The 20,319-nt window shown below is 42.6% G+C and overlaps 2 long non-coding RNA genes across 9 annotated transcripts in view; one reads left to right on the top strand and one right to left on the bottom strand.

Annotated features, from left to right (window-relative positions):
- The window catches only part of LOC147753728 (uncharacterized), a 42,780-nt gene that overhangs the window by 15,377 nt on the left and 7,084 nt on the right, over nucleotides 1-20,319 (bottom strand). The gene's annotated exons all lie outside the window — the stretch shown is intronic.
- LOC111258840 (uncharacterized) overlaps nucleotides 11,201-20,319 on the top strand; it is an 11,596-nt gene continuing 2,477 nt past the window's right edge. Inside the window, exons 1-3 of one of the 8 annotated variants that reach the window (XR_015310310.1) lie at nucleotides 11,201-11,410; nucleotides 11,554-11,635; nucleotides 16,959-17,097. This is a non-coding gene — a long non-coding RNA (uncharacterized LOC111258840). Of the gene's footprint in view, nucleotides 11,411-11,553; nucleotides 11,636-12,807; nucleotides 12,946-16,320; nucleotides 16,469-16,590; nucleotides 16,856-16,958; nucleotides 17,098-20,319 lie in introns of those variants that run through there. The other 7 variants (XR_002679227.2, XR_015310313.1, XR_015310311.1 and 4 more) reach the window with 7 other exon arrangements.

Genomic DNA, 20,319 nt, shown 5'->3' with positions numbered 1-20,319 from the left:
GAGCGTTTTCAGCGCCTGCTAGCTTTCTAATGGTTCTCCTGGTTTTCGTAAAAATATTACAATGGCTTGATGGAATATATATATATATATATATATGAAATCAGAGATGATGACATGTTTGATTACATCAATGCTCTTTAATCAAACAGATAACAAAACTTCTGTATAGCGCTTCTAGTTAATGTACATTCGTTGCCTACAGCCGAGGGTTTAACAGCAGTGGTTTTTACTGATTTGTCGCGTACTCGTTATCGTCGGCGGTGCCGTACGAACTTACAAACTATTCTAGCGAATAAATTTTTTTTTTTATCTGTCCATTGTTTCTTCTGTCTTGTCCGATTCAACTCCGGAATTCCCTCTGATGCTGCGTTAATCATATCAGAACATCGGCCGGTGGTAGAGTTGGTCCGGTGATTGGTTCTTTCGCGCATCAGCTTGTTTTTCGTCTTATTCAACTTCTACTTCTCAAAGTCTATGTGCACGCATATATTTCGATTTGTGCTTGTACCCGCGTGACGATAATTTATTCTCGTCTCCGAAACAGAGAACAGTCTTACTTTACTACTTAAAAATTATTACTTCATCGTTCTCATTTGCCTCTATCGTTCGACTGTTGAAGCCTGTGTCGTCGTTTTTAAATCAGCCAAAGCGCAAACGAGTGATTTAGACCGTGAATTCGGCCGGAAAAACGTCGCATGTAATGTGAGTTCAGCTCCATGAGTCGATTTTTGGAGGCGATCGTCCGTAGTGAAAGCAAACAACGCTGCTGCCGTCGCCGCCGCCGCCATCGCAGCTAAACGCCACCGATTGATTATTTGTACAAACATCACCACGGTCCCACTGGCCTTGTCTTACGTGGATAATGACGACGCGTCATGACGAGCCAGGACGGAAATTTACTTACTACATGGTAGGATTTCTAGTATAAACGAAATGAACGGATAGAAACAAGGCTAACGCGCACACACATACACACAAACACACACACATACACACACACACACACACGTACACACACACTCATTGTAGTTTTTTCATATGTGCTTATTAAACAACACTGTGATATTATTACGTCAAGTAAACTTAGCATTACGCTTGAGGAATAATAAGACGTAATAATTATCCTAGTTACTATTGTCATTACATTCTAGTGAGCTATTGTACATTGTATTATAGGCGCTACAAAAAAGGATTGGGTTATCGTTGCCGCGATTTGTTAATCACTGAACGAAAGAAGATGAGTAGCGCTGACAAAACGCTGTAAACTTTCCATCGTCACCGACCCGTATCGCAAGCGTAATATACGGCAAAGTTACTCTTCATAGATAGTAATAGTAGAATCGAGAACTAAACACTGTTACCCTTCTGAGAGGTAATTGTCAGCGCCAAATTTCTATCTGTCAAATAGATCTACCAGCAACTCTCGACGAACGAAGGCTGTTGTAAATAGATGTTTCAGATCTTAAATCCATTGCTTTTGGATGGCTGGCCCCTACCATTAAGTGGAGTTCGAACCAAAACCAGTACGTGTTCCGATATTTCGTTGGCAAATACGTCGCCACTTCACTGTCACGTCCATAAATACGTCCGTTTGCTGGAATCGAATCCTCGATTTTTCATCTCAGCTTGGCTGAGCCTTAAATAATCTCCATCAGGGTTCTAGGCTACATTTTTGCCTGTCGCCGTCGTGTAATACTGTAGAGAAAGTATTACGAGCACGTAATGACCATAGCGCTTGATCTATATAATTAAGTCGCTTATTATTATTATTTAAATACTGGATTACGATATTATATAACTAGATAGAATACCACACTTGCCTAGAGAAATAAGCTATAGTGGCTAGTTTCGGTTTTAGACAGGCATTAGCCACAACAAATAGCAAGGGAGGCGGGGGTATTGTGAATGATCTACATCTTCGAAACCCGCGAATCATATACACTGGGTCAAGGGTGTGTGTTTAATGGGGAACTCACTACTTGGTAAACCACCACCGGCAGCCAAAAGTCAGTTTTTCTTTTGTATAGGTACAAAAATAGATTCTAATGTACACTTCCGTGATTGTCCATCCACAATAAGTGTACAGCAACGAAAAGAATAGATGCATCCTCTAGATGCGTCGCTGTGGCTTTTCAAAGACAAAGTAGAATTTCTAAGAAAAAAAAACTGAAGACAAAAGGCCTGTCTGTCCACTTTTCGTCTACTGAACATAGTGAATAGTTATTGACAAAAAGTAACTCAACGTTTACTTATCAATACTTGTTTTTTGCTTCATTAACGTGTGTTAGTACTCAAAATAAATGGATATCTTTTCTTTTAGATTTTTCTATAAGGGTATCGTAATTTAAAAGAAGTTACCAGAAAACCACGTGTACGAAGCGACTATAGAAGGCTAGCTTTTACCGCGGCCCACGTATACACGTACGTCGTCTATCCGTCCGTGAAGTGTTCAACGTACTTCGCCTGAAGCACAAAAATAGAACTCTGCAAACATCCGTTTAATGCCTATACAGCAAACGTCGGTGCAGCAGCTCGTCAACGAAGGACGGTGAGTTAAGTTCGATTTAGAAGGCAATCATTACTCAGGCTCAACAAGATAATAACGGCGGAGTCCGCAGTTACCTCTACTTGCAATGATTCAATCAAACCTAGTCCCACAGACTCTCATTATGACTATGCGTTGACACCGTTGCGGCTGTTGCGAACGAACGTTCGGTCGGCTTCTTTTACCGGCGGCCGCGGACCGTCTTGACGAAATCAGGTACAGACTCATTTCCCACTTCACGAAACATTTTTACTGCCTCAACTAGTATTTGTGAATAGTAGGAGATATCGCCTCCGGTGCTAACCACAAAAACATCAGCTCTCAACTGTTGCGTTCAGGGTGCGAAGTGGTGACTCGGTAAGTTAACTAGCCAATCATTACCACCAGCAGTGATGAGTTAGTTGAATGCGGTGTGGCATTACTATTGAATGGCCACTTAAATTTAATTGGAACCGATACCTGGCCTGATCGGTTGGTTGATCGCCGAAACCATTCGACCAAGCACCCCACACGCCAGCAGTAAGCCATCTAGACTTGCGTTGTGTTCCCCTTTTCGCACGCACATTGACTAAAAAAAGCACGCTTTAACTTAAGCAGCGTTAACTTGCGATAAGATAGAAAAAAAAAAAAAAAAACAAACATAAGTAGCCATTAATGCTCACAGCGTACGAACAATCACTGACACAGCATTGTTTGTATAGGATCAATTGCGCCTTGGATCACCGCTACATTTTTCACCAACGTAGAAAAATTAGTAAAAAAATACAAGCGATGTTTTTACATTAACGACACACGCAAGTGGACGGAACACACTGGATATTTACAATTAAATAGATGAAAAATTAGTAAAAATTTAATTAACGAAAACTGTTGGCGGCTAACCACAAAAAGTGACGTCTTTTATAAAGCTTTAGAACTTTCTAAATATTCTTCTAGATCTGATACCATTTGTTATAGATTACTGTTTGATTGATTTGTGCCTACGGGCACAGGCGGAAAAAGGCTTCGAGCACTGAACATCGTAAACTACGAAGTTTAAAATCCGCTTGCTTTTACCGTCCTTACAAATCCAATAACTCTAATCTGTTAATGGCGCCAGCAGCCAACCAACCAGTGACATTTCTCACATATATGCTAGTCATATATATAGGAACTGTACGGACCTATCTGTACGGGTGTCGCAGTTGTAAATGAAGAGGAAATATCTACAGTTGATTGTTGCCGCTTGCTATTTGTTTGGAATTATGAAACTGTAGATAGGGTCAGTGTCATATCTTTTTCCACCCCATCGATTCTGCCTCGTCCCGCACTAGTAATACCATTAAAAGGTACTCGAAAACACTTCATGCTTTTTGCCACTGTCGACAAACGACGACGTACCTGCCGTCACGGTAGAACAACGTTAGATCCGAACGGATACGTGGGTTTAACGAATAGAATCGTAGTTCCTTTGTGACTACGTCAACAGCGCAACAGGGAAAGATTTATTTTAGGCGGGGTCGCTTGAACACGACCCGCAATAGAACTATCTATTGATGACTACACGGAACAAATTGTCAAAATGCTTTTCGCTTTAGGAAGGGTTGCCGTCAAGTTGTCCAGACCAGTCGTATGATGTTGTGGTAGCAGTAGTAGCGCTAGCAACTCGTTACCGAAGAGCTACCCCGCAAGCCCTCGGACGTATCGCCATTCTGTTGCACGTATCGAAACTGCTTCTTAATCAGCTGCTTTGTTGTGCTTCGTATCACTAACGGGGCCGCCACAAACGCAGTAGCACTCACTAACAAGCGAATAGTGACATCACCATCGTGGGCCGGCCGCGCAGCGTTGCGATCTTCGCGGTTACCACGATCTTCACGAACTGCACCGATAGCTCTCTTTGGCGCCCTCCGCGTTCCCGTCGAGCCGCTCCTATCGATGCTCTTCACCTCCTGTGCACTGACGCGGCAATTCAACATGTTATAGTATTAACGTCACCAAATCACTCCCAAACAAGTGTGCGTGTGAAACTTGTGGGAAACTTTGGCGCCACGGTAGAATGCAGCGTACGATATCAGAACGGTGTCACTGCTGATAGACAGACAGGTAACGATAGTAGTTCAGCTGGTGGGAATGGAATGGCTCTATATATGTAAATCAGCGTATGTACCCGATAGTGATTCTCAAGCAGCGTTGCCGACCAGCAACAAATCGTTCGATTTGAGCCTTCGTGTACGCCGGACGCACGTAAAGCGCAGGATGATACAAGTTAGATGGAAACAGCTAAATGCGGTTGTGGGGCGGCGGGCGGGGGTGTAGGGGGTTTCGATTGGCAGTCGTTCTACGAATAGACTTTTTCGAGCGTTGAATAACATTAGCAGCAAACAAATTAACCAGAGTATATTTGCAGCAACGATATACGCTGGTGGGCTGCTAGCCTATTAGGGTCCTGCCTAACAGATCGGCATTACATATTATAAAGTAATATAGTGTCATGTCAGCTCACAAAGAAGAGCAGACGTTTAAAAGGTGTGGCTAGGATCGTTTTTTTTTATATTTTGTGGCAACGGATGCTGATGGAGTGTCTGCTATACGTGTGTGCTCTGTGGGCGTCTCTGATAGATAACACACAGATTAATTGAAGTTAAATATTAGAAAAATTAAAAAAACATACATACAAAATACGCTTTGGCTATTTTTAGGTAGGCTAGGAAGAGAGAGGTTCAAATACGAGTTATAAATAATTGCATAGAGTTCAAGCATATACAGTAGTAGTAAATTATATAGAATAATGAAATTACGTAGTATATTTATGTACGCTGAATATACGTACAATAATTGCGGTGCCCAGCGTATAAGTGTCCACTTTTCTATATAGAAAAGTCGTACGTAAGCAATGCTAACGCGCCACGAAGGAAATAATTTGACATTTCCTATAAGATAATATTATAAAAAGAACAGTTCAAACGTAAAAGGTACGACGGCCGCATGTTATTCACCTATTCTCTGAACTCTACGTTTCGGAATCAATCTGGTCGGGCCATTACCTAATCGATCATCCGTTGATAAATCATGATTATTGGCCAGATTCATAAGATCCTCATAGTTTGATCTTCTTTGAAGGTCTATCAAATCTAGAGAACGACACCTTAGCTGCTTTCGCCAGCGGCCGTAGTCGGGATCGCGCTCACTCCATAGCCATACCAATCTACGCGATATTACATATCTCTCGCGTGCTCCTTGTACTGCAGTGACCACGTATGGGACCTTCCAGTGTCGGATATTGCATTCCACCATCAGGCAATGGTAATACCGATTATGACGACGACGACGACGACGACGACATCGATAAGGGTGACCGTGATCATTCAATAGACGTGCAGGTATTGAAACATGCTTAAGAAAGTACAGCTCAAGAAGGAAGGTCCATTTCGACAGTTAACGATCTGCTAATACACGAACGAAGCTTATCATTGCCGCTTCGACGAAAAGAATCGGCAGTGTTAGCTTTCGTGCAACTCGTCGCCGCTTGTTTTTGCCGTAATCCGTTACCAGCTGCAAGGCATTAGGTAAGAGTCGGACAAAAAAAGATGGGAGAAAATGAGCGCTGCTCGATTTGATCTGTCTGTGCTGCAACAATACTATATTATACAACAATAGCAGCTCATTATGAACAGATTTTTCAAGTGTCCAGTCAGCAGAGCACGGACCGAATGTCTCACCCGGGTCAGAGACCATCACGGCCAGTGGGAAAGGCAGTTAAATATATCGCACTGTGTCTGCTTGTGCTATATCTGTGACATGATCAGAGTGACGCCACGAATCCGTGAACGGAACGTTCAATAGAACGATGGTAGGTCGTCAGTCTGAGAGGGGATCTTTGGAAAAACGGACGAACTATAACGAATAACTACTCGCCAAATTGCCTCTGAGTCGCGAGTTGAGAATGCCGCTGGGGCATCTTGCTACCGTTATGCGAGTGATGCTGGTAGCAATGGGGCTTATGTTAATTGTTGGCTACAAATTCTCTTGCTTCGAAACTTACTGCAGTATTGGAAATGTTTCTATAAAAACAACAACGAGAAGAAGACGATCAACATGTATATATATATATATATTTTGCGCTCTGGTCGTTTTGAATTCATTATAGTTATATATGTGCTAACAATAGTAGTCAGACATGAAGGACCCCAGAAAGCAGTTTTTTAGCGTGGTGTTTTGCATTAGTAATCGCCCATTTGTACTTCTGTAACAGAGTTAAATATTGCATATTCACATGCAACGAGAGCTAGCGAGAGAAAAAGCGAACCTGTAGGGAATAGAAAAAAAATAAAAGTTTAAAAAATGACGAAGACATTGACATCTTACGAACGTTGTCTTTCGCAGAGCGAGCGAGCGAGCGAGCAAGCTAGCAGGAGCCGTGCGGTAGACTAGCAGATTTGCAGAAACCGACGGATTTCTGTGATTTTGTAACGAGTGATGACGAAACGGGTCTGAACACTGCGGTAAACGGTAGTATTTAGCGGCACTAACTTAAATCTATATACTTATCCGATTTTACCGAATTACAGATGGCCTGTCAGTGATTACCTCCTGCGCCGCTAACCGTCCCGGAGAACGCAGTCGCTGATCATGAGCGAGACACGCACACAAAGCCCGACTAATAGATATATAAGAAAGGTTATTAAAAGAAGTTGTAGTTTTCTGTATTGCTTTAGGATAATCTATTTTACCTTACTGCTGTTCAATTAATGAGGTAAAGATGAAAAACGCTTAATAGCGTTGTTGTGAACTTTTCCGCTACCACCCCCTGTGTTTTTTCGTTATATCTGTTCTGGCCAATAGTGCTTATATACGACCAGACATTTCGACCCGGTAACCTGGGGTTGTGTAACGTTTAGGTTAGACTTTTTTTTTTTTAGCCCTCCAAAGAGAAAGAAGATTCAAGACTGTCCAGTGAGAAATTCCAATTCTGCCAAAAGGGCTGGGGGTGTTTTTGAACCTAAAAACTGAACCATTTTAGGTAGCTAACCTATTTTTCGCCTGCCACCAAGAAAATGATAGTTAAATACCGTGATGGCACGTTACTATTTTGAGCAGTTTGAGGTGTTCGATTGTTCTCACAATGCAAATAGCAAATTACAATGAAGGTTCAACGTATTCATTGCTTGTATGGCTGGGAATCTTTGTTCTGTTAGGTAAGAAATGTTCCCTTGTATACATTATAATCGTTGTGTTAGCCTATATCTTCCCTGATGGTTGAAACGAGTATCGAATAGATTTTCAAGGAAGCTATATCTGCGAATGGTTCAGTTTCACCCACCTCGTACGTACGTACACTCTGATAGAAGTTCCCATAAACTAGCTTGTTATGGGTAATGGAACTTTATGTTTGGAACTAAACATTCTGCAACGACAACTTGGCTTCAAGATGCTAGATCATTTCGTGTACAGATCTGTTAATGGTGCTCTTGGACACCATTAGTATTATACTAGTCAATTTATCCTTGTTAGTCGAGAATTTTACAAAATGCCGCAAAAATAATCAATCTTAAATAGCAAATGGAATCTTTTATGTGCCCCTTCAGGAGCCGTACGACCTAAAAACAAATCCTTTTAGCCAATCGTGTACATGCTCCTTCTGCAAGTTATACGCCTCAGTTCTCTATGTAGCAGATTCCATAACACTGAACGTCCGAAATCTGCTGTGAATCCCCAATCCGTACCGTGCCTATATGCGTCGTGATATTATTAGACGCGTCAAAAAAGGTGTGCGTTTTCTTCCGTGAAACTGGAAGGAAAATCTTTCCTTGTTATGGTTACCGCTGATTTGTCCCATCTATGCGAAACTGCTCACACCGCTAGGTAAGTGTAGACGAAATCTTATATTGGTCCTGCTTTTCATGTTGTTCTTTTTCTAAGTAACGTATCTCTCTCCGTATTATCCATTTCAACAAGCAGGATATTTAGTAACATTAGCAGCGTCTGCCAAGCGCGACTATCAGCTTATGGTCCTGTACTGCATTGCCTACAATTCGCGGTGTTGCGCACCGTTCGACGTTAGAACCTATGAACGAGACTGCAAAGAAAGCAAAAGTCACGAATGACTGCATCGATGGTTCGCCCACACTGATTGTGCAGGGCTCAATTGGGGGAAACCGACGAAGTGCCGGTGGCCATTAGCGGTCTAGACGAGGTTCGTTCAGACAGTTCGTAGCGTGCACCTCTGTCGATGGTACTCGGACCGTTATTGTCGTCATACGCGGTCATAGACACACGTACTACTCACAGACGGATAGCAGTTGGTTGCGTTCGTTCAGCGGCCACCCGGTCGGCAGCTGTATTGGCGGTACGAGCGGCTGATGATCGAAACTTACTGCCCACTCCACCCGTGGGGAAAAGTGGGAAGGCAAAATTAAAGCAGAACATTAGCGTGACCTTAGTGGCGAGCACGATAGCAACAATTCGTCGTAGTAGCGATCCCTCACTGGCCTCTCTGACTATAGCAGACTAGATTTTTCCTAGGGGTTTCTCCAGGTCGGCAACGCAGCGTAACGTAGCTTAGCGTCGAAAAAACGACGCGTAGTATTGCGTCCACTGAATACCGATCGAGGTGGTTGTCGTCGTCGCCGTCGTGGCAGCGGCCGCCGACGACGCCGCAGCCACCAGAGCGCGAACGCACTCGGACCCGTCAAAAAACACGGAAAAAACGCAGACGGGCATGGAGGAAGGCTAGCATTTGCTCGTACAGGATAGAAAACACGAGTCTTCTCACGAGTCGGTGCTTTTAGTTTGCCAGGCCAGCCTGCTCGCCGCTGAGCATTCTGCTTAATATATCTGTACGGTGACGCAGTACTATAGCTATCGTTGTAATAGTGATCGACGCACACAGTATAACCACCGGTGGCACTATTGGGTCTGTTATTACTGCCGCTGTCATCTACTATTGTGACGGCAGCGCATGAGTCGAATGGAAAGCTAAAGCTGCGCCCTTTTAGTAGACAATAGCAGCACCAGCACCAGCCAGACATGGTATTATACTCTTCGTTTTGCTTGTTTCGGTAGAGCTTTCCATATGACTTCTACATTCGCTGGTTATCGCTTATGTCTAAACACCAATCGCACCGAAATTACCAGGGCCGCCACCAACCGCGCCGCTGCTGAGTGAGCCACTGTCACAGCCGTTGCGGCGCTGAATCGTAGGAGAGTAAAGCCGGCCAGGTTATTGCAGTAAAAGCTGCAGCAGATTCACTCAGTTCAGTGTTGTTTCGTCAACACTCGGCCTTGTGTTGTACGCTGAAAATAGCTGATCTGCAGAACAGAATGATCCGTATAAGTCACATACGATCAGATGATCAAACTATACTCAGTTTTATGTAACCTAGGCATATGGCTAAATAGGTATGTATATGCATGGCCGATGCTAGGGTACCGGACGTTTGGTGCGGTCAGATGTACAACGAGCGATAGAGTTCGCGGGCGCTCACCGACGCCGTTTCTACGATATAGTAAACGCGCTACGAGAGCTAGCAGTATCACTGATACAGGTGATATGATAGTACTTGCTAATAGCAAACTAGACGCTTACTGAACGATACACGCAGCGTGGAACGGTTCTGAAGATGGGGGCTGCGATGTTTCATTTTGATTCGGTGCGCTAGTCACTCTAAACGAATGACAAGCAGTTGTATTCTAGATAATAGATAGGATAAGCAGACGGGCATAGAGATACGTCATAACTGACAAGTAAAACGTCAGGGGGCAACGAATTCGAGTGTTTTACCAAAATAGCTGTAGCCTAATTATATGTACGGTCCAGGGCTCGTCGACGTACTCGGCTGGTTAGGCGTATTGCACAAACCTATGAGATATATATTGCAACACAAAGCTGTATGTGGTATATTCGAGCACACCCAGTTCGTGCGTAGCATGGACCAGCGATGGTACTTTTGATACTAGATTTGTTACGATTAAAGACATTGTTTTATTTTGAGTAAACTGTTCTAAAAGAAATATACTTAGTTGCTTTGTACGTGTGCACCTAATTTTCACCCTAACAAAAAAACTATTTCACATCTTATATTATGATCTTTACGCGCTGAGAGCCATAGTTCCAGGTTGGCACTAGTTTAGCATAACACGGATCCGTATCGGTGTAGATGTACCCACCAATACAAGCAAGACGAATGCTAATATTGCCGCGCGCGTAACATCAACGTACTAGATAATAACCAGCGACAATAAATAACATTACATGCTATTCATGCTACATAACGCATGCTTCCTTTCCTTGGTCCTAGTATTACTGTGCCTGTCTTCAAACTTTAATTCGGAATATTTCGATGGCAGTACATTTCCTTTTAGAACCGCCGTGACTTTTCCGTCGTCACTCTTCTTGAGAGGAAGTTTCTTCTAGTGCTTATGGCCACTATGGCGTCCCGAGAGCAGGTTCGACCCGATCGACTTTACATGTAGAGAGTATGTAGTTTACTAGAGGTAGTCTTTCCAACTCCTATTGCAGTCGCCTACCTAGGTGATCACGATGATTAATAGGAGCGCCAGCGAAGATAGGTAGCGCGATAAGCTGTTACAGAGGCCAAAGCGCAAGAAAGGTAGTGCAGGGCGGGTGCCGGTACAGCATAAAACAGCTTTCGCCTGGCCGGCCCGATCGGTGAAACCGGTTAGGCGGTAGACCCAGCCCAGGTCAGACCTAGCGGTACTGGTGCTGTTGCTTGGTGACAAAGTCCCAACAGCGACTCCAGTGAGTTGGGCAGAGTTATGCCGTTCCTTTGCTTCGTAGGTTTGTTTGCTTCGTCGCCTGCCGTCTCTTCCCTTAGCGACAAGCTCAGAAGAAATCATCAATTGCCTGCCGGGCGCTTAGCAATTGTATGTCATCTCTGTATGACCGACATTATATGTGTTTTTTTTTTGTGTGCGAGTGTGCGGCTGTGTGCGTGTGTGATCTCAAGGTACCTGTACATGTTCAAGCGGAATCACCCTTGTGTTCCCCTTTCTAATTTTACCATTAGACTCCTACTACCGCCGTTGCTACTGTCGCCATAGCTACGCTGAAGTTAAAACGATTTATTGAAGCAATGCGACCCTTAGCACGTAAGTACATATTACAGGCAATATACCGAGTACAAACACACAGAATGCGCAGGCAGAGACGTGGCGACAGAGGCATGCAAGCACACATGACTCCACGGGCAAATACAAACAATTACACACGTGCACAGTCATAGAAAACGCATCCATTTTAAGCAATATCCACACCCATTTGGGCAATATCCATTGGCAGAAACGAATGGACCGGTATTCTGTGTTCTGCCGCTCCCGCTGCTGCTGCTTCTGTTTGCTAGTATACAATACTGCTTCGTTGCTTTCTTATCTCGTATAGATCGTCAGTGTTTGCAGACAGAGACATGCTCATAGGTCACGGGTAGAGCGAGTGATACATAGCACGTGTCTGTTTTTGACGGCCTGTATGTCTTAAGTAGGCACCGCCTTACCTTGCCCGGTAATTATGTATCCTCATTCGTAGAATTTCGAGTCTAGATAGTTGCTCATAGCGGAGCAGCAGCGTCGGCAGAAACAAAACGCATCGTTATCACCCTGTTTCTAATATAGCCTTAGTTGTGATTGAATTCGTTGAGTGCTGAAAACTCAAAAGAGCGACGAAAGAAAATAAAGGAAAAAAGGCGTACCACGCAACGAGAAGTTGTCACTAACAGGCTCTACCATGCTGTTGCTAAAAGAGCGTACTGGTCCTAAGCGCGGGATTACGCGGCTGTAATCTATTTTTTTCCTGATCCTCAGCGAAATTATTAAGTACATATATGGTAGCTTTTATAGCCTTTTTAATTAATAGAAAAAATATTTTATGCTTTTTTGCGTTTAATTTGGTGTGTAACGCAAGTCATCAAACCACCTTCTTCTTCAACCTGCCGTGCGCCTTATCGGATAGCTGTTTTGCTCGTTTACCTTTTTCTGGTTATCTGGAAGGGAGACCTTGTTCGAAATGTGTGCACATGACTTGATTGACTTTACGGCATCGTACCTAGGTTAGGTCCTGCTCTACTACTCGAACAGTATACAGCCTTACTTGGCCTGTCTAATTAGCAAAGCTATACAACAGGAAAGAGCGGTAAGCAAAGAATATAGCAATGTGCCATGTCGTAAAATTCGAAGAACAGAGGGACGGCTTGCCGCGGTAATAGTGGCAATTATAATATAGTCGTTTGAACGAAAACATCGAACGAATCATTATTCTTCTCAGAAATAAGATAGAGAGGCTAAAATAGGGAAAAATAATAATGAACAATAGGATTTTGTAGTTGCGTGCTTAATACTAGTACTGATTGTGTACAAAATTCGAAGTTATGCCACTCCTACATCCGCTATTGTGTATACGCGCACAGGTAAGGACGCCTGCTTTCAATAGATCCCGCTTGCCTAGAGGGTAATGTGCCACGTTTTACATAACTACAACGATTTGTATTTACAAAGCTTGTGCCGCATTAAGACGTCGCTGGGGCTGCGCCAATATGCAGTATTATAAAACACGTAGTATTTTATCTGGAGGCGAAACAAAACCAAACAATACAAATTCGAATACAGAATATTGCGCCGACGTTATTATAATCTCAATAATAATAATGTTAGGTTACCCACATTAACCTAGCCGACAGGGTGCGAGGACGCCACTTAATTTATCTCAAATGCCTGAGACAGCCTTAATTCAAAAGATTTTCGACGTTGAAATTTATCGTTCGATTATTTATTCCATTGCACATACGCAACAGTGACTGTATTTTTTTTTTTTTTTTTTTTCTATTCTTTTTATTATTTTAGGCTTTAATAGACATAGCACAAACGATGCCCGCGTCACGCGTGTAAGGTCTGGAAGCACTTTATCTATCAACATTATTTGAACTCACAGTTATTCAGCACTGTGTCTGATAGCTAGACGCATAAAGCGTTTTTTTTTTTTTCTTTTTTCTTAATTGAATTCGTCCACCCGATCTACTATGGCTCTTTGTTTGTGCTCGTCAGCATCTGTAACATGGACGGCTTGATACAAGTGGTGACTGAAGCTTCATTCGTTCCACATCATACGGGTCTGTCTAGCATTGCCTCCTTCACTCTGGACTCTCTTACTTCTTTGAAAGAATCAGCCGCTTCCAACAGTATGCAGCATGCGTATACCGTAAGGACGTATATATGGCATCATGGTTAGTGCTAAGAAAATGGCCGAGACAGGCCTCTTACAGTTTGTCATTAGATGGCTACGTCTAACGTAATAATAGCGCTCAACAACGACCCTTTCAAATTACCCTCAGAAATGTTTCTCTCATGAATTGATAGCGTGTTTGCAGCACACTTCAATCGGACATTTCGATTCCCATTGAAAAGTAACAATATATATTGTGACTTCAGAATACGATATAGTTGCTGATAGAGGTTCACGCATGTTTATTATCCCCGTCCGTTCGATTTCGGTCATTGGAAAATCTGATGCAGTACCGATGACCTCAGATTATAGTTGAAGGACTGGCAGCACTGTACTATATATATATATATATAATTCGTTGATAAAATTCAGTCAACAACATAGTTCCCATAATACTGAAAATGATGAAGTCGTTTAGCGACAGAAGGGAACGTGCTTGCGTAAACCGAATCAGTAAGTTGACAAGCTGACCAATGTCGGATTTTTTCAGATACTGTGCGCTATTATTATTACAGGGTTCATAAACCGCTCTTCTGTTTTCAAATATATAAAATTAAAAAACAAAAAGGCCTAAAAGTTCTCTTCCTAGAATGCTGTACGTTTCATTTCAGATGACGTCCCGTTGGCGGTTACGTAATTTTTCAAACAGCCCGTTTGTAATTTGTGACTCAAGAAAACTTTGCTCAAATCTACCGTCTATCGGGAATCTAGACAGCTCATTAGTGCATAAACTTCTCAAATTATACACAGGTTGTACCAGGATACAGAAGCCCTCATTAGTCAAAACCTCAAAGACAACCTGAGGTATTGTTATTACGTTATACGTCTACTTATATTTGTTGAACTCTATCTAGTAGTTGATCATACTCTACTTTATCGGCAGGACTTCACTAACAGTCTTTCAAGTCGAGAAGCGACAGCCTTTCTATGCAAATTTCTATGCAAACCAACATGTAGCAAAACTAGAAGCAAAAAGGACTATGAAAGGTTATAGATGAATGAACCCGGGTGAAGGAACAAGATTTGATTATTAACAAATAAACCTATAGTTGGGTTCACATTTAGTTATATCTAGCTGAATCTTTTTACCTTGTTTATATTAATATGATTTAGTTATGCTCTATGCTATACGCAAAATTTAGGCCATCGTGCAGGTACATCGACAAAGCCCCATCGAAAGCACTCATTTAGCAGTGTTTTTGTCAGAACATATTTTGGTACACTACCGTCTATTCATACGAAACCGTCTAAAATGGTAGCCTTGCTAGATGGTACTTCTAACCTCTAAATTATGTTTTGCCCGTTGGATAATCAGAGCCTACATCAGGCCTCTGTAAGTGCTTACCGCTATGCATTTTTAGACACTCAGGCAGTAAAGTTGACAGATCTTAGCCAAGTATAAAAAATCACATGTGCCCTGAGCAAACTCTTCTTTCATATCATCAGCATAAACGCATAGATAAATGACAATATTAACAGAAACCAGCTTTAGAAGACGTAAACCTATGCTAAAGTATTCTTTACGTTTTGTTCAGATAGTTCCATATATTTTCGCAGAGTTAGAGCGCGACTCACGAAATCCACCTTTCTTTTATCTGGGTCTGTCGGTCTGGGTCTGGGTAACACACTGTTTGCTCCAGGTGCACAAGGAAAATAACGGATTTTGAATCGTCAGCTAGTGATTCTCACCAGTCTTGTAAGTTCAAAACAATGTCAATCGATTTTTAGAAGAATCTTGACGCCTATCAAAATAGCCCTCTTATATAATTTATATACTAATGTACAAAAAGGGCTACACCAGCCGTAAAAGTCTCACTCTATATGGATTCAAAGGTAAGCATTCACCTGTGATAGTAAGTGGTAAAATTCGATTTCTAAGGAAAACAATTCAATTAGACGAATTTCAATGCTGCGTTGGAATCATTTTTTTTTGTGACGTTAAATCAATCGTATGATGGAATGCCATACAATACACCGATATGGCCTTTTTTGTTCCTTTAAACAGATGAACACTAGAACAAAGGTGTTCTCAAATGTACTGCTTTTAATAAATCCATAGATTTCTAAAGTAACGACAGAAAAATCGCCAGTGGTAAAAATGCATACGTAGAAGTTACGTGCTCAAGTTTCAAGGCCAGACACAGGCTCACGTGCACAGCGTCGGTATAAAATCGTTAATTGTGCATAACATTTTCGTTGGACGATGATGCGACGCTTGCGCTATACGCACCTCTCCACCCACTAATTTATATACAGTAGAATAAACGTAAATCTATAGTTAACAACAACGATAACAATGGCTTCGTCTTGTAAGGCTGTTCTTGTAACGACAAGATTGTGCTTTCGACCTAGCTAGTAGTCTTTGAACAGCAGAAGCGTTCACTGTTTCTTACACGTAGTTATATTTGTTCTATATAGTTATTTTGGTAATCTTCTTAGCTTGCCCTTTTGTCGCCTGTTGCTATTGCCGCTTTCACGCTATTGCGTTGTTTGCCGTGGCCTGACTTGCCTTTTAACTGCTATCGTTGCGGCTTACACCCGCGGTCGCCATAAACATCACTGACAAGGATCACAGACAGACACTTCCGCCCCCGTGATAACGCTGTCGTAACGTGTTTCCCTACTATACTTAGGAATACGTGAGGTAATTTAGGTTTGAAACCAAGCGTAGATGTGCCTCGTTTCGTGGTGGCCGGGGCCAGCCATCTAAGGTAATGCTCAATGCCACTACCAAACGTAAAACTCGAAACCTTTATTTAGACAGAGACTTCCATTCTCATCAACTCTCATTTCCTGTTTTCTCCTTTGATGGCTTTATGTCGTTTGCTTTCAGTTTGCTGCTGTAGGGTGCATAGGGCGTAATGGCACAATGAAGACAAGTCACATAACCTGAGTACACCGTCGACATACGGGCCCCTGTTGTGGTCGTTCGACGCTCACTTGGTCTCCCGTACTTGGCTACTATGTGAGGAACAGAGATATCTATGTTGTCGTTCGGTGTATAACATACAGGTGACAGCTAAATTCAACGTTCCCGCAAATGATTCCTTCCATAACACACCCACTGATACGTTTGTCGATGGCTAAGTGGCTTCATCGTAAGTCCACAATTGTGCTAATTGTAGTGGACGCCGGTGGTGATGGTTTCGAATCAGAGCAGATGTACGAAGCTAAGATATTGTTTGGCATTTCTTATTGCAGGACAGCAGGTATAGTCCGTGGCTAACTAAACTGGACACAATTTTCAGAAGGACAGCGGCTTCGAGGCTCGTCGAAGGGACAGTACATGTTTTTGTTTGTTCGCAGCACACGAGACCTGCTCACCAATGATTTAGTTCAGGTAACCACACTATTAACACTTATAGCAAGATGGTTTGCCGACTTTACCAGAAGGTCGTTGATGCAATCCATTGATTGTTCGGATCAAACAGCAGTCATGATCAGCTCCTTCTTGCATAGTATCGAAAATAGCTTGTTAGTAAACTTGCTAGCAATTATTGTTCCGTGGCACGTTGACAAAATATCTATCTGTGACGTACTTCTATGACCAATCTATGATCGTAACTGGTTAAGCGATATTGTCTTAACATCAGGACATTTTCCGAGTTGTCCGTTTGGTTATAGCGTTCAGGAAATCATGCCCTTAAGTGTGCTGGCCTTGTTTCTATTAGAGCATATAAGACTTTGGAACCTCTTATTTTTTACGTACTTGGTAAAGGAGCCGCAGGGAATTCGAAGTTTGTGGTTATAGAATAAAATTTTCGGTAGATGTTCCTCTATGTACGTTCCGTTGTTTCTTGAGAATGGATATTTCGCGAGTGGAAGATTTTAACCGGGTCCTATTTTTAACACCGGCAGGATACAACGGATATAGCAGATTTTTCAGTCGTAACATCGTGATCAGTTGACGTGTTGGATGACGTTGGGCATTTCGGTAATCTCAGAGAAAACATTCTCATTGTTTATTGAAAGCTAGATTCAGCAATAACCGTATATTGGCCTCAGAGCTGTGAAGCTGTCTCCGAAAGCGGTGACCTTCAACTACGCAGCAATAGATGATCTGAATCATGATTAGTATATATTCATTGGAGATGCATCGATCACGTCAGCAACTTATATACGACGTATGATCGATGATAGAGATGTCGATATGCCAACTTACGTTTACGTTAAAGTATGCACACTTTTAACAATTATGGTTAAATAACAATTTCGAATGTTTGTATATTACATGAAGTATAATGGCTTCTAGTGATAACGGAACTCTCCAGTGCCAGCAAATGCGCATTTAGGGCCGCACGCTGCCTAAAGATTCCATTCGAAATAGCGTTATTCTGTCCTGTGGGTTACGCGATTCTTTTAATGGATCGTATTTTACAACCCAACGACCGCAGTTGTTTGACATTATTCAGCCAAGGGATGCCACAATAATTTGCTGGTTATAGCTCGTTGTACAGGTGGTCTAATAGTGGTCTCGATCGTGGTTTGCATCGAACACATCGTTTTCTTACGTACGTATATAATAATAGTTCTTTCGAGGAGATCTGCCTTTCTTCATTTATATATGTATATATACCTTGACAGCCTTCCATCGGCGCATCACCACCGTGCCGTCTACAACGTTTCAAGCAACCGAATATATTACGGGTCGAAATATTGTAAAAGCGTTTTTTTAAAAGAAGCAAGCCAACGCTTGCTTTTTCTGCAGCTGGGCGTCGTCGTCGTCTTCTCCTGCAGGCCTGCAGATACTATCTTTTCAGCAAAGTATGTTGCTTCTGTCAGGCTTGGTTGGCCAAGATAAGTTGTATAAGTTAGTCTTAACCAGCACGGTTCTAATCTTCGCCTTTTCTACTCCAAGCGCTGCCGATGCGATGCCCTGGACCAGGGCTTCTGGGGTATTCGGTCTGTCAGGCCCATGTCAGATCAAGTGCGAGCCAGCAAGCTTGCTGGTACCTTTTTGCCCATCTGCAAAGAAGGTTGCTCAGCTGTCTGGCTAATTGGCTGGTTGCGTCTACTAGCGGTCCCATTAGTAGTAGTAGTAACTGTAGGACAACTGACCTCTGCTGCCGTCTGTGAATCCCCCTCACTTCTCGATCCGTTGGTAGGTCGCTCGCCTGCCGCCACACCTCTGGCCTATGTGTAGGCCATGTTTGCGACCTCGCTGCGACGAACATCGGCCGGCAGTACGAGTTCACCGCTTCCTTGGCCTAACCATTACATATTCTACAACACAACAAACGCTGCGTGCATGCCTCTAGCTGAATGGCTACGTTTTGCTCAATAATTGTGCTAGTATAGAAAAGACACTGGTGCTCAAAAGCCCTCGATTCGACAGCAGTTGGCAATGGAGGATGGCGGTGATTATTCTAACGGTGCTGATGGTAACCCCTTCGGGTAAGACACCGCAGCCCCTTAGGCTAAAAAAAACGGGAGATAAATTCTCTATGGCAACAGTACGTGGTGTTACGGCTATTGCTGTCGTTCAGTGATGCGTCAAGAATAGACGCTGTGGCGGCGACACTGACATGAATATACAACATTTGTTGACACATGGCATATATTTAGAACACACCATACCATACGGCCAACCATAGACCAAACATCTAGTTAACGGAACGAGGAAGAAGAGTTTTGCATTTAAAGGAAAATGAGAGCGATGACAGTAAAAATAAAGGAATCAAACGATCGATTAGAGGAATGCAATCCGTGATGTTGTTTAAAGATATTGCTGTACAAAGTACTGAATGCGGTACTGCTTTGAGGGCAAAAAAAAGGTGTATAAGTTGCGATATGGAATTGAATCAAAGGCATAATAAAGGCGAAAAACAGTTTTGCGTTTAAGTCTATCGAAGGATCCGGATGGCGACCGAAACACTTGCTCCACCGACGATTTAAAACCTGATTGCTGAGAAATGGCCTGAAAGACAACTCGTTCCCCTTCCCCTAATAGAATCACGTGCTATTTTTATTGGAATCTGTTTTTCCGTATATCAACAAACATTTACGCATAATTATCATGCCCTGAACAGTTTATTTACTTAGTGCGACGAGAAACGAGACTCACTCCTTACAGCTAGGTACTGGATAACAGGAAATAGTAATTCAAGTTTTCCTTTTTTACTTCATCTGTCTTCATAGAAGGTAGAGCTAAATAAACGAACCGTGCTGAATAATTAGCGTTCGCAGCTTTCAACTTGTGTTAAGTTGAGTGTTCATACAAATCGGCACCGACCCGAGCATATCAGCAATAAGCTTGCAGTATGCGAGACAAATACGTAGCTGCTATGTAGGTTTGTATGTATATCTGTTCGATAAGCTGATGTGTAGCTCTTTCTAATATGAATCTCACTGGTGCACGATCGTCGGCAAAAGTTCTACTTTAGTTATTCAGCTGCGGTTATTTTTGTCCCGTACGTATCTATATTATCTATAATGTGTAGGCAAGCTGTACGTCCTACCTAAAGGTCACTTGCAAACTGGCCTACTCGTGTATTAGTTAGGTCGCCGAGAACAACAGCTCCTAGAACATATATTTACTCTGCGCCGAATATATATATATATG

This window comes from Varroa jacobsoni, unplaced genomic scaffold, assembly GCF_002532875.2.
Source record: "Varroa jacobsoni isolate VJ856 unplaced genomic scaffold, vjacob_1.0 scaffold_269, whole genome shotgun sequence".
NCBI classification, from domain to species: domain Eukaryota; kingdom Metazoa; phylum Arthropoda; class Arachnida; order Mesostigmata; family Varroidae; genus Varroa; species Varroa jacobsoni.
This window is presented reverse-complemented; position numbering and strand designations above follow the sequence as displayed.